The sequence below is a fragment of the Lissotriton helveticus genome, chromosome 2_1, assembly GCF_964261635.1.
Source record: "Lissotriton helveticus chromosome 2_1, aLisHel1.1, whole genome shotgun sequence".
Classification (NCBI taxonomy): domain Eukaryota; kingdom Metazoa; phylum Chordata; class Amphibia; order Caudata; family Salamandridae; genus Lissotriton; species Lissotriton helveticus.
The window spans coordinates 1820857663-1820872467 of NC_136059.1; the positions used below are offsets into that span (position 1 = coordinate 1820857663).

General features: G+C 46.9%; 1 long non-coding RNA gene across 1 annotated transcript in view; it reads left to right on the forward strand.

The window, feature by feature from the left end:
- The first annotated feature begins 11560 nt into the window (after positions 1–11560).
- The window catches only part of LOC144819941 (uncharacterized), a 299129-nt gene continuing 295884 nt past the window's right edge, over positions 11561–14805 (forward strand). The window contains exon 1 of the long non-coding RNA XR_013607631.1: positions 11561–11594. This is a non-coding gene — a long non-coding RNA (uncharacterized LOC144819941). The remainder of the gene's footprint in view (positions 11595–14805) is intronic.

The window sequence follows — 14805 nt, forward strand, 5'->3', positions numbered from 1 at the left end:
CCGGTGCTTTAATTTTTTTTTAAAACCAACCTGTGTGGGGGTGTTGAGCTCCCCCACATGCCCCGGGGACCGCCACTGCCCCGGGGCACTCATTATTCAAATTCGGGGGTCAGTACTGGACCCCCAGAAAACACCACCCCTGGGGCTGTGTAGATATTGGGAGAAGGCCCCGTGGCCCCCCTCCTGGAGCCTGTGATGGCCCTGGGGACCGCCACCCCCTAGTGCCAGCTCCTGCAGTGTCCCAGGGTGCCAACCCCCGGGCCACTGCTGTTTGCTATGGCAGGGTTGCTCCTGCTCTGCCATAGCAAACTTGGTTTGGGTTATAGAAAAGAGAGGAGGAAACCTGCACTCTCTTCCAAAATGTAAACCAGATTGCTTTTGCAATGGAAAAGCAATGCCGGCTCGCGCAGGACGCAGGGAGCCGGCAGGGACCGTGGGGGCATTGGGGCTCCCCCCACGATCACCAACGGAGAGGGCCAGCCCCGGGGGATGGGGTCCCCGGGCTAGAAGTGGCCCGGGAGGAGGGTCACACGGCACCCCCTCCTCAAAAAAGAAATAATAATAAAAAACAATAGAGGCCGGCCCGAGGGGATGGGGTCCCCTGGGCTAATAGAGGCCTCAGGAGGGGGGTCACGCAGCCCCTCCATAAGAAAAAAATTACATTTATGTGGCCATGCCCCGGGGGATGGGGTCCCGGTAGTTGGAATTGGCCATGGGAGAGAGGGCCACGCGGCCTCCTTCCTGGTAAAAAATTTTTTGTAAATATGGGTAAGGCCCTGGGGAATGGGGTCCCCAGGGCCCACAAAAAGTAAAAAGAATGGGGGCCACACAGACCCCCTTCTACCTTCTAAATAAAACAAAACCCTGGATTGTGCCGGAGGCCCCGCCCCCTCACAGCAACAGTCTGCAAACAATGGGGAATTAATTCTCCTTCAATACTGGGGGTCCCCGGGGGCCAACTAGCCCACCAGGTACCTCCAGTAAGCGTCACAGGGCTGCGTTGCAGAGATGTGGTACAGGCCACACCCCTTTTTACACTATTCTGCAAGCCAGCTCTGTGGTGCTTACTGGAGGTACCTGGTGGGCTAGTTGGACCCCAGGGACCCTCAGGATTCAAGGGAACTTAATTCCCCAACTTAAAATGAGCCATGGGGCATGTTTGCACAGTGGTGAAGGGAGGGGGCAGGGTCTGAGGTGACATGTGTGCAAACACGCCCTGTGGCCTGTTTTAAGTTGGGGAATTAATTCCCCTTCAATCCTGATTGCCCCTGGGGTCCAACTAGCCCACCAAGTACCTCCAGTAAGTGCCAGAGGCCTGTGTTGCAGAGAGGTGGACCAGGCCACGCAGCTTTTTACACCTCTCTACAACGCAGCTCTGTGATGCTTACTGCTGGTACCTGGTGGGCTAGTTGGACCCCAGGGATCGTCAGGGTTCAAGGGGACTTAATCCCCCAACTTAAAACACGCCACAGCCGCATTTGCACAGTGGTGAAGGGAGGGGGCGGAACCTTTCTGCACCTCTGAGTTAGAGGTAGTTTTAATCCCCCTGCCCTATTGTGTACTAGGGCCTTACAGAGGAGGTCCTGCTAATCACAGCGGTACCCAAACGCATAGTGTTCCCTAGTGTATGTAGGTGTTTTCACTGTATTCTAAGTGTCTTTTAGCATAGCACTGACTCAAGGCCTGGTTAGGCAGAGTCAGTTACCACAGGTAACCGTCTTAAAAAGTTAAGGGCACAAGATGATTTTGCAACAAGGCCTCTTTCTGCTCCTCTGTTTGTTCTTTCTGCACTTCTTGCTTCTTCCTGCTCTTCTCTTCGTCTTTGTGGACTTCTGTTGCTTCTTTCTGCATTTCATTTGCTTCTTTCTGTCCGTTTCTTCTTCTTTCTTCCCATGTCCTACCTCTGTAGGCATAGTTAGAAACTAGCATTTAAAAAACTTTAGAAGTCACTTTAAAAACTATAGGTTTCAGGCCCTTTATAGTACAAAATTAGCATTTAAAAAACCTTCGAAATTCACTTAAAAAGGATAGGTTTCAGGCACGCTAAAGTTAGAAATTAGCATTTAAAAAACCTTTGAAATTCCCTGAAAAAACCATAGGTTTCAGGCATGTTATAATTAGAAATTAGCATTTAAAAAAAACGTAGAAATTCATTGAAAAAAACATAGGTTTCAGGGGCGTTATTGTTAGTTGGACATTTCACTGGTAAAAAACCATCGAAATTCCCCCGTTATAGTTAGTTGAGCTAACTATAACTCGCACGCCCGTAATGCACGGCTGATGATGTCACATATTACATCACACATGACATGGTCAGAGACAATACTCCCCTGGAGTGAGTAAGCTCCTTTGATTATCTTGGAATCAGACTATCAGAGGGTATAGCCTGGAAACACCACCTCAATAAGGCCTACCTTAAATTCTCACAAGTAACCGAGGCTCTGAGGAAGGAGCACTGTTTCTCTTACACCAAGCCAATTTCACCTGTGAGGAAATTATATAGCTACAAGGATGTGAGTAGTGGCCTTTATAGGGCAGAGCTGTGGGGTATGGTGAGAGTATGCGACCTCACAGCCATGAAGAACAAGTCCCTCAGAAATCTGGTATCCCTCCCGCAAAGTAGTCCTCTCTGCCCATTAAAGCTTGATATGGGCATCAAGCCTAATAATGACCTAGTGAAGCTTCGCCTCATGCTTAATTGGCAGAGATTGGTTACCATTCTGGAATGGCCACCCTAAGTCTCAGCCTTCAAAGAGGTTTGTGCCCTAGGTACTATAAAATAGGCTGGATCAACATGTCAAAGGCCTCTTATCCAGCATTTGTCTATCAGGACACAATATTGGCAGCCCACCAACCCATTACCAGAAGTCAGATCAAACTATTATACTGGGATTGGGTCGAGCAAAATGCACACTCTAACAGTAATCAGGGCAGACTAACCGAAGAATTTAGAAGCATTAAAACCTGCCACTCCCTAGAAAGCTACCTTGATATTATCAAGGTGCCGGCCGATAGGAAGCTCTACATACAATTTGTATATTTACAACAAGGGGTGGTGAGGGACAGAGTCTCTGAATTAAGCAGAATACTCTCACCCAGTCAAGAGATCAGGGCAAGATCCAACACCGTTTTTTAGCTCACTGCACCATACCAGTTTCAGAACCTGGCTGTATGCAAATTAGTCTGTTCCTGTCCCAGTGCATGATGGGAACAGGGCAAACCAAACTACAAAAGCCAATTCTTACACTGGGAAGGAAACAAGCTTCCGGGGACCGGTTTCTCGCATTACAGCCGTCTTTGGCCCGGCTTGCTTGAATCCTGATGGTGCAATGAGCAAGGGACTCATGTCTGAGTATACCCTTCCACGCTTAGGGTGGACAAAAATATTTACAACAAGGGGTGGTGAGGGACAGAGTCTCTGAATTAAGCAGAATACTCTCACCCAGTCAAGAGATCAGGGCTAGATCCAACACCGTTTTTTAGCTCAGTGCACCATCCCAGTTTCAGAACCTGGCTGTATGCAAATTAGTCTGTTCCTGTCCCAGTGCATGATGGGAACAGGGCAAACCAAACTACAAAAGCCAATTCTTACACTGGGAAGGAAACAAGCTTCCGGGGACCGGTTTCTGGCATTACAGCCGTCTTCGGCCCGGCTTGCTTGAATCCTGATGGTGCAATGAGCAAGGGACTCATGTCTGAGTATACCCTTCCACGCTTAGGGTGGACAAAAATATTTACAACAAGGGGTGGTGAGGGACAGAGTCTCTGAATTAAGCAGAATACTCTCACCCAGTCAAGAGATCAGGGCTAGATCCAACACTGTTTTTTAGCTCACTGCACCATCCCAGTTTCAGAACCTGGCTGTATGCAAATTAGTCTGTTCCTGTCCCAGTGCATGATGGGAACAGGGCAAACCAAACTACAAAAGCCAATTCTTACACTGGGAAGGAAACAAGCTTCCGGGGACGGTAGTCTGCCAATTGAAGCACTTACAAACATCTGGCTGATTAATAAAGACCAGCCAAAGGGCTGCCCCTGTTGCCCATGCCCGCACAAATCGATATGTCATGTTCTTTTTGCATTTATATCGTATGTAAACCTAGGGCAAATGGCCAAACCCAATTTAAAGGCAACTTGGGACTCGAAATTTTAGAGTGGCCCTGCGCATTTTGAAACCAGACGCAAGACCTTTATTCGTGTGCGCAACTGCCAAATTTTTGGGCCATACCTGGACGATTAGAAGTAGGGCACTGCCAACCCCCGTTTCCACCCATGAGTGCCACAGATGCGATAACCGTCCCCCAATTTACCAATTGCAATAATGGTTAATATTTTTAAATGTAACTAGTCCATCGTCTTTGAACATTATCAGACTCTTACCTTTCTATTCTGTTTTATTGTGAATACTGGTGTATTTTAAACACGTTCTTTTATTATGTTGTGTAATGTCTATGAATGTAAATTTTAGTGCCAGATATTCAGACATATTTTATATGAATGCATTTGCACTTTATATAGTGATTCTGTCACACTGCACAGTAAGGCTTTGTTCACTCGTGGCCTGGAAGTCTTGCCTTGTATGACAATTGTGGTGTTCAAGTACTGTTCGCTCGCTGTTACAGTTACAAACATTTTTGTTACATTCTTTATAAATTGCATTGCTCCGAACAACTACTTGTATGTTATTTCCTAATTGGAATGGATGATGTTCACTCTGAATGTTTGTATCTTTTATGGTACTTTTGCTGGAATAAAGAGTTTGATGTGATGTGTTTGAGACTGCTGGTGTAGGCTTTTCTCCATGTGATGGTATTCAGGATGTTGATGGCTTGTTCACTAACATGCTGTGTTTCTGATAGTACAGGGGCCTCCATACTAATTTGTATTTTACATGTGTAAAGCGCGCAGCTACCTAACAGGTTCTCCCAGTGCTGGATGTTTGGAGGCCACCACAGTTGAACAGAATTAAAGAAAAAGATATAGAAAAAACAGGGAGGTCCAACATAGTCACAAAACAACAGCATCTTTAAATTCTTATGGAAGGCCAACAAGGATTGACATTTTCTGAGGTCAAGCGGAAGGGCATTCCAGAGCGTGAGGCCAAGACAGGAGGAGGAGTGACCCCTCTTACGGGCCATCCAAAACCTGGGAACTGAGAACAATGAAAGACTGGAAGAGCGCAGTTGTTGAACCGGAACATAGAGTGTGAGTAGGCTTTGAATGTTAGAAGGAGCAAGGCCCCATTTGACGTGAAACATGTAACAGAGGGACTAAAACTCAATACGATTACTTATTCTAAGCCAATGAAGTTGATGGAGTAGAGGAGAAGCGGAGGCGAATCTCGGCAGATGAAAAAGAAGATGGGCAGGAGCATTCTGGATCACCTGTAGCCAATGTAAAGAGGCTTTATCAACACCCAGATAAAGGACATTACCGTAGTCCAACCTGGATGTCACCAATGCCTGCAAAATAGTTCTCAGAGCGGCCAATGGGGTTAATCAAAGGTATTTTATGATCCATCTGAGAACAGCAAAACAAGATGAAGCAACCCTGGAGACCTGAGATTTAAAAGAGAGCTTTTGATCGATAATAAAAACCCAAATTCTTGACTTTAGACACAGGAACAGGTACAGGGCCCAAATCATCAGGCCAGTGTTGGATACCTCCACAGCTCAGGGTTATTACCCAAAATCTAGGTTTTAGAACTGTTAAGCTTCAGAGCATTACTGGTCAACCAGGCAGATACATTCCTCAAGCCACACTGCAATAAGGAAGGAAAGAAAGGGAGAAGACGATCTGAGTATCATCAACATTGGAGAAGACAGTCAGACTCGACCTTTCTGCAATGTCAGCCAAGGGTCGAACATATATATTAAAAAGTAAAGGGGTCACAATAGAGCCCTGAGGGACTCCAGAGGTTAGCTGTAATGTGTGCCATCCCACATTGTTAAAAAACCCCTGAAATGTACGATCAGTAAGAAAAGACCTCAGCCATTTCAGAGCCAAGCCCATAATCCCACAGTCTTCAAGGCATTCTAACAGAATGGAATTAGACATCGTGTCAAACGCAGCGCTTAAATCCAACAGGATGAGCGCAGAGGTTCACCAAGAGTCAAGTTGTAATCTGAGATGCTCAGTGACCCCAAGGAGAGTGACCATGTCTGAATCCAGAATGAGATGGATGAAGCAAATTAGAAGTTATAACAAAAGAGGAAAGTAAGGTATTAATATGCCATGCCAAAATTTGAGAGAACACAGAAAGAAGAGAATTAGGACGAAAGTTGGATCAACAAAGCAGGTCAAGACCTTCCTTTTTTAATAAAGGAAGGACAAGAACGATCTTCCACACCTTAAGTACCAAACCTTTTTTTAAAGATTTATTGAGTAAGTCCAGAATCAAAAAAGAGTACTGTGTCATCCAGGCGACTGAGTATGGGGGGAAGGGATCAGCAGGAGAGCCAGACTTAATAGAGCTCAATGACAGCTTCAAGGACAGTAAATCCAGGAGAGGCCAAAAGCTGTTCTGTGGTGTTATCTGTTCGCGGTACTCATGTGCAGAGGTCTGGGGAGATAATTCATGGGAACCTGGCAGAGAGCAAGTAGGAAATAATATGATTCCTTGTTGAACAACATCAGCCGCGAGTTGAGCATGGATAGAATTAGCTTTGTCATCAAAGAACAATGCTAACTCATGACATTGTGGTTGAGTAAGTAAAGGGGAAGGCAGAAACGCACTGGTGGCCGAGAGTTGATTCACCACCTTAAACATAGTTTCCTGGCAGTGCTGAAAGCTAGAGATCGTATCTATGAAAAAGGTAGCACGTGCCGATCTAATTAGAGCATGATATTTCTTTAAAGCTCCCAAGTACTCTAATTTAACATCAGGCAGATAAAGTTTCCTCCATTGCCTTTCTAATGCTTTACAGCACTTTTTCAGAGTAAACCAAGGTGCAGGTCGATGTGTCCTGAACTGAGGTTTTGAGACAAGAGGCAAGACAGCATCAGTGGCTGGAGAGATCCAATAATGCATACTAACTTGAGCTAAGTCAGGAGAGGAGACAAGAACAGGGATATTATCCAGAAGCACATTATTCAAGGAAGCTAAATTAGGTTTGGACCAGTTCCTGATCTTCTCTGCAGCGGACGTGTGCAGCTGGTGCACCGCTGGAGCACTGAAGGCACCTGGACTACACCCAGCGCCAGAACCCCTGGCCCCCTCCACGCACCCAAGTCTGGACGAGAACACACCTGCTACCAGGCCACCCGAAGCGTACACTTCACCTGCCGGACCTGCAACTTCACCAGCATCCACCTCGCCAAACCTCTGCCCAGGAAAGAGCCCAACTACCTCAGATGCATCCTCCTCAACACCCACTCCGCCCGCAAACACGCCATTGAACTCTGGGACCTCCTCGACTCAACCTCCCCGGACATCGCCTTCCTGACGGAGACCTGGATGAACCCCTCCTCGGCACCCGACATAGCCATAGCATCCCAGAAGGCTACAAGGTCACCTACAGGGACTGTACCAATGGAGTAGGAGGAGGAATTGCCATTGTCCACAGGAACACTCTCAGAGTCTCGACCACCACAGACGACACACTCAGCACCGCCGAACACCTGCACTTCCAAATCCACACCAACCCCAACACCATTCTCAGAGGAACCCTCATCTACAGACTCCTCGGACTCCGTCCACAGTTCAGCAACTCCATCGCTGACTTCATCACCACATACGCCCTCGCCTCCATGGACTACATCCTCCTCAGGGACCTGAACTTCCACCTTGAGAACAACAACAACACCACCACCCTGATCGCCAACCTCGCCAACCTCGGACTCAGACAGCTCGTGACAACACCCACCCACGCCACCGGATACACGCTTGACCCCATCTTCTCCGCTAGCCCTCACGTCTCCTTCAACCACACCATCGAACCCCACTGGACCCACCATCATTGCATCCATTTCACCTTCAGGAAGCCCACCATCGCACCCAACAGGTGCCTTGTCGCAGCTGGGGCAAAGTCAACGAAGACCAGCTAACCACCACCCTCACCCAGAGGCCACCCGCCGACTCCGACACCACCGCCCGCAACCTAAGACAGTGGATCGACAACTGCGCCAACACACTCCCCCCGCTCAAGAAACTCTCCAACAGCCACACCAGCAAGAAAGCCACCTGGTTCACCGAAGACCTCCAGGCCTCCAAACGAACATGCTGAAAACTAGAGAAGAACTGGCTCCGCGAGCGAACACCGGCCAGCTACACAGCCCACAAGAACGCCACCAGCAGACACCATCACCTTATCAGAGCCACTAAGAAGGTCTCCTTCAAAGACCGCCTAGACAACCATGCACACAACAGCAAAGAGCTCTTTAACATCATGAAGGAACTCTCCAACCTCAGTTCCAACACCAACGATATCCCACCTTCGCAAGCCCTGTGCGACTCGCTGGCCATCTTCTTCGCCCGCAAGATCGCTGACATCCACAACAGCTTCAATGTTACGACTGCCCCGACTACCACTGAGACATCTGCCACCGCGACCACCACCCTCACCAACCTCCTGCTCTGCTGGACCTGCATCAACGACGAGGACACCAGCAAGATCATGAACACCATCCACTCCGGATCACCGTTAGACCCATGCCCACACCACATCGTCAACAAAGCCAGAACAGCCATTGCACGCCATCTCCGGAAAGTAATCAACATCTCATTTGAGACAGCAACCTTCCCGGAAAGCTAGAAACACGCCGAGATCAACGCCTTACTCAAGAATCCCAAGGCGGATCCCAAGGACCTGAAGTACTTCTGGCCCATCTCCCTGCTCCTGTCCCCGGCACAGGCCATCGAGAAAACCATCAACAAACTACTAACCCGCTACCTCAAGGAGAACAGCATCCTGGACCCATCACAGTCCGGGTCCCGCAGCAACCATAGCACCAAAACCACTCTCATTGCCGCCACTGAAGACATCAGGACACTGCCTGACAATGGAGAAACAGCGACCCTCATCCTTCTGGACCTGTCAGCCACCTTCGATATGGTCTGCCACTGCACACTATGAACACGCCTACACGACACCAGGATCCAAGAGAAGGCACTTTATTGGACCACCTCCTTCCTCTCCGGCAGAACACAGAGCGTCCGCCTCCCTCCCTTAGCTCTGAAGCTACCGAGATCATCTGTGGCTTTCCCCAGGGCTCATCCTTCAGCCCAACGATGTTCAACATCTACATGGCACCCCTGGCCCACTTCACCCGATAGCACGACCTCAACATCATCTCCTATGCCGACGACACCCAGCTTAACCTCTCCCTCACTAAAGACCCTCACACCGCCAAAACCAACCTCCATGAAGGAATGAAGGCCATCGCCGAATGGATGAGGAACAGCCGACTGAAGCTGAACTCGGACAAGATGGAGGTCCTCTTCCTAGGATCTTCGCCTCAGCTTGGAATGACTCTAGGTGGCTGACAACACTAGGAACGGCTCCGACACCCACCGACCACGCATGCAACCTAGGGGTAATCCTCGACTCCACCCTCTCCAAGACCAAGCAGGTCAACGCCGTCTCCTCATCCTGCTTCAACACCCTCCGAATGCTCCGCAGTATCTTCAAGTGGATCCACACAGAAACTAGAAAAACAGTCACCCAGGTCCCCGTCAGCAGCAGACTGGATACGGAAACGCCTTCTACGTAGGAACGTCGGCCAAGCTCCTGAGACGACTGCAACACATCCAGAACGCCTCGGCACGTTTGATCCTTGACATCCCCTGCCACAGCCACATCACACCCCACCTGAGAGACCAGCACTGGTTCCCCATCAACAAGAGGATAACCTTCAAGCTCCTCATCCACGCACACAAAGCTCTCCCTAACACCGGCCCAACATTCCTCAACAGACCACTCAGCTTCTACACCCCCACCTGCCAGCTCCGCACTGCCGGCCTCGCCCTCGCCACAGTCCCCCGCATCCGAAGAACCCCCGCAGATCCTTCTCCCACCTCGCCACCAAGACCTGGAACACCCTCCCCACCAACCTAAGGCAGACCCAAGACCTACTGGCCTTCCGAAGACTCCTCAATGCCTGGCTCTTTGATCAGTAGCAGCTCCCCCCCCCCAGTGCCTTTGAGACCCTCACGGGTATGTAGTGCGCTTTACAAGTGTCCTGATTGATTGATTGATTGATTAACTGGACAGGAAGTGCCACAGAGATAATAGAGAGATTAGAGAAATTAGGGTAAAGAAGATGACCAGCAATGTGAGTGGGAAGAGAATGTAATAGTATAAGAATAAGAATATTCATGTCCTCAATAAAAGTAGAGGCAGATTTATCTTCCAAGTTCTCAAGGTGGCCATTGAGGTCACCAAGCACAGAGGAGCCAATAGTTCACAAAATGCTGAGCACCAATTGAGCAATGGTCCAGGGGGATGATAGACAAAAGCACCAGAGAAGGTAAACTTATGAGTAAAAGAAATAGAAAAAGCCAAAGATTCACAATTCGGGATCTGGAGTTCCACAATTTTACAATTGTAATTAATTTTATAAATAATATCTATACCTCCCCCAACCTTGTGGGGTCAATTATAACCCAACAATGAAAAGTTGTTAGGCACTGCTGCAATAATATCAGGTACAGAACTATCACGATGCCATGTCTCCATTAAAAAAACAACGTCAAGGTCTTCATCAATGAGAAAATGAAACAAATGGAGCTGATGTTTGGACAGGGAGTGACAGTTCAAGCTAAACCAGCGAAATTCCCTCTGTGATGAAGAACTGTTTACCAAATATTAGAAGACTCAGACACCCCTTCTGAGTCTTGCCAGCTACCAGTTAAGGATTAGAAGTCCACTCAAAGCAGCAACAAGGGCACTGCAGTACAGGAGAGTGTGGATTGAAAATTTGACGTCTAAGGCTATGCAACATTAAGGATGTGTAGCGTCTTGAGCCTGACTGATAAAGGCGCGGGTTTCTGGCCCATGGTCACGGCCGGGTACGGACAGGGGCAGACGGGCTTGCCTTAGGCGCGCCTTCGTTGCGCCAGGGGAACGCCTGCTGCGTGCACCCACTTGCCAGCCTGCATTAAGTAGTAGAGTGAGTCAGAGGCAGCCTACCACCTACCCGGAAGCAGAAAAAATGCTGGGAATGACAAAGTGCAAAGTGACTCCAACCACGCCCTCCACTCAAACGGCACAGACCAGGGCAGTAACCTGAATATGTAAAGTGCAATAGGTGAATTAAAACGAATGATTAAAATAAGGCAATAGTTAAAACAAAAAGCAGTGATGATAAAAACAATCTGTAGCCAAGCGCGATAGTATCGCTATTGTAACAAGCATGCAATAAAGCGGCCGTAACTCACAACAGTCAGCTGCGCATCTGTTTGCCAGCCTGCATTAAGTAGTAGAGTAAGACAGAGCAGCCCACTGTAGAGCACATCTTTACACCCACCGCCTATCCGGAAGCGGAAAAAATGCTGACGTGGCAAAGTGCAAAGTGACTCCAACCACGCCCTCCACTCAAACGGCACAGACCCGCGGTGGACCAGGGCAGTGACCGGAAGATGTAAAGTGCAATAGGTAAGTTCAAATGAATGATTACAAGAAAGCAATAGTTAAAAGAAAAAAGCAGCGATGATAAAAACAATCTGTGGCCAAGCACGATAGGATCGCTATTGTAGCAAGCAAAGCAGCCGCAGCTCACCAGAGTCCTAATGCAATGCTCTTGTTATTTGAGCACCATCACTTTTCAGATGTGTTCTTCTTTATTTTGCATTCTAATGTCACATGAATTGACAATTTAATTTCCCAATATTTTAATTGTAAATAGTTGTCTTTCGTTGTAAATTCGTTTGTGTGATTTTAAAGCTGGGTGGGTGAATTCATGTTAACGTCTTGCCATTAATGTAGTATGTGTGGGATATGTGATTGTAGTAGTAGACTGTTGAGATGATTTTGTTTCTTCATCTGGATTGGAAAGTGCTGCTAAGCAAATGGATTGGCAACGGTAACTATTCTGACTATAGATTAAGTACCACCGTTTATGTTTGCTTAATGTGATGTATGTAGCTTGCCATCAGTGATTTGACAATGTTCTGTTCTGTGTCCCTCCTTATGACTGCATTTTAGTGTAATTATGGCTTTGCTTGAGTAGACCCATAATGTTTTGCACTGCTCTTAATTCGCACAATTATTTCAGATATGATGATGATTATGGATTTGACTAATCAAAATTAGTGGATGCTTGAATGTTTATGCAATCAGAATGAAATTTGCAGTTAATACAGCATATCCTATCAAAAGGCAATGATTTTTAAGTGGCATACTGAATTGCAGAGCAATTAAAAGGCTAACTTAACAAATTCCATATTCCCAGCTATGAAAGTAGTAAAGTCAGACAGGGGATTTAAATCTAGCATTCAAACAAAGCAGCCATGTCAACCATTCTTAAAAAAGTAGTTTGAAGGAATGCTTGTGGCTTATGCCAGGCCAAATACTAAACCATCAACTATTATGCACAACATGCTTGCCCATCCTTTGTAACCTGATGGAGGCAGACAGACAGAAAGGCGTACACACACACACACACACACACACACACACACATGCACAAGACCTATGAATAGAGTAGCCCCTACCATCTTACATTTTTCACTACATTACTCTACTTTGTTCTGGTCCACCCTGTTGATCTTTCACTTCGAGTACTTCCCCTATACTTGCTGGCCAAATGTCCTTGCTTTTCTTCTATTTCAATCCCCGTCAATTTCTCACTGAATATTTCACTCACTTGTAACTCCCAACATTATATCATTTAAACTATGGTTATGTAGGGGCATATTTATTACAAAATCACCCTATCACCTTGCTGTGCTGTGTGATAGGGAAAGGACAATAACCATATTTAACATAAAACAGCACTTTCCTGTCATGTTCCTGAGCTGGAGCACAATGTGCTGCTTGACGTTAACCCAGGCACCCTTGCACCATGGTGCAAGGGTGCCTGCATTGTAAACAGGATTGTTTTTGTGCAGGAAGGGACATTTACGTGTATAACACAATCCTCTGAGGCATTTTCCTCTTTCAGTGTGTGCTGCACAATGCAGCACATAGAGAGAAAGAGGAAGTGACCAGGAGAAATTAAGATATTTCTCCTTGTTACGCCTCACCTGGAGAAGCAAAGCATTTCGATGCATCCCCAGGTCTACCAGTAATGGTAAATTTGGGAACGCACCAAAATACATGGGTGTCTGCGCGTGAACACCCAGACTCCACCCATGGAATGCCTCCTTGGGGCGGAGTAATGCAACAAAGTGATTTGTGCTGCATTGCGTTACTCTAGATTTATCAAGCCATGCAAGGCCATGCAACGTGGCATTATGTGGCTTGATAAATCTCACTTAATACTTGAGTCACTCTTGCACCCCAATGCGTGGTGCAAAGTCAACACAATTCTTTAATGAATGTGCCCCTTAGATTCTTGAATAAACAAGCATTGGTGTGGCCAGTGCACCTTGGAGCCTCTTGCCAGAAAGGAATGTGGGCCGCCTGGCCTCCAGGCTGGACAGTAAGAGTCAGTCATAAAAGGGGAATGGCGTCGCCTTCACATAACTGGGCTTCAATTCAACTGCATCTACTTCAATATTAATAGCATGCCCCAGAACTAAAATCCCAGTATACCTCGGCCCCAGCACAAGCAGCATTAGACTTCCCACCGGAAACCAAGCTCTCTGCCTTCTGCAGCTAGGAACGGAACTTTCATCCTTCACGACCTGTCTGGATGGAGCAGCAGAAAGGCAAAATGGCAGCTTTGACACCGGAGCCTTATTACAAGGCCCAGGACTTTGGTTTACATAGCATGCAGGTGGTGCGGTTCTCGACACAAGAGCACAACCAGTGTAAACCTGGCAATGCCATAACTTCCAACACATGAGAGGTTCTTCATTAGAAAAATAATATTTGTGTAAAACGCTGGGAGAAATTTAAAATGCGAGAGGATGCTTTCATTTAATCATTGTGGTTAGTACGGCCTAGTCGCAATGAATAAATGAAAGCAGTGTGACTAGGTCCTTCACTTAAATCGTCATCTTGCTCATGTATTTGCTCCTCACTAATTGTTGAGTTGTCTTTGTTTTAATATATTATATTGGAATGAACCCCCAGTGCCACGTCTGAGCTTTTCATTTAATTTATAGTTTTAGTTGTACCAGCTGTATAGGCAAATTGAGCATGGAACAGGTTGACTTTTCTTTGTTTATTCAGCTTTTTTTCACACTGGTAGTGTACATTGTTTTGTGTTAATTTCCATTTCATGTGTAAATTCTTGCCCTCTAAAAATAGAGAGGAGTGAGTTTGAAAAGTGGATGTGGCCTTCTAGGTTTGAATCTCAATGGCGGCCCAAATCTTGTGATTGCTGTGCATGCAAAAAATAAATGCAAGCTTCTCTGATGTAACTGGTGCTCATGTAAAGCATCCCAGTACCTTCTGGTACTGACTGCAAATAAGTGCTTCCATTTTTAAATCACTTTAAGATACTGAGATGGAAACGTTTTTATTTACTATCTTCAACCACTTAAAGCTTCCTTTGTTTTCACTATACATATTTCGGACAGGGTTACCTTCTTCCTAGATGAGAGGCTGAGATTGCCGGAAGCTTCACTGCTGGACACCTGTGAACGCTCAGCATTCACCATTTGAAGAGATTCTTAGGTACATGGTGGCTAGAATATGTCCAAAGACAAGAGATGCTACCACAGTTTGGTCTCTCGGAAGCATTCCCAAATGTTTGTGA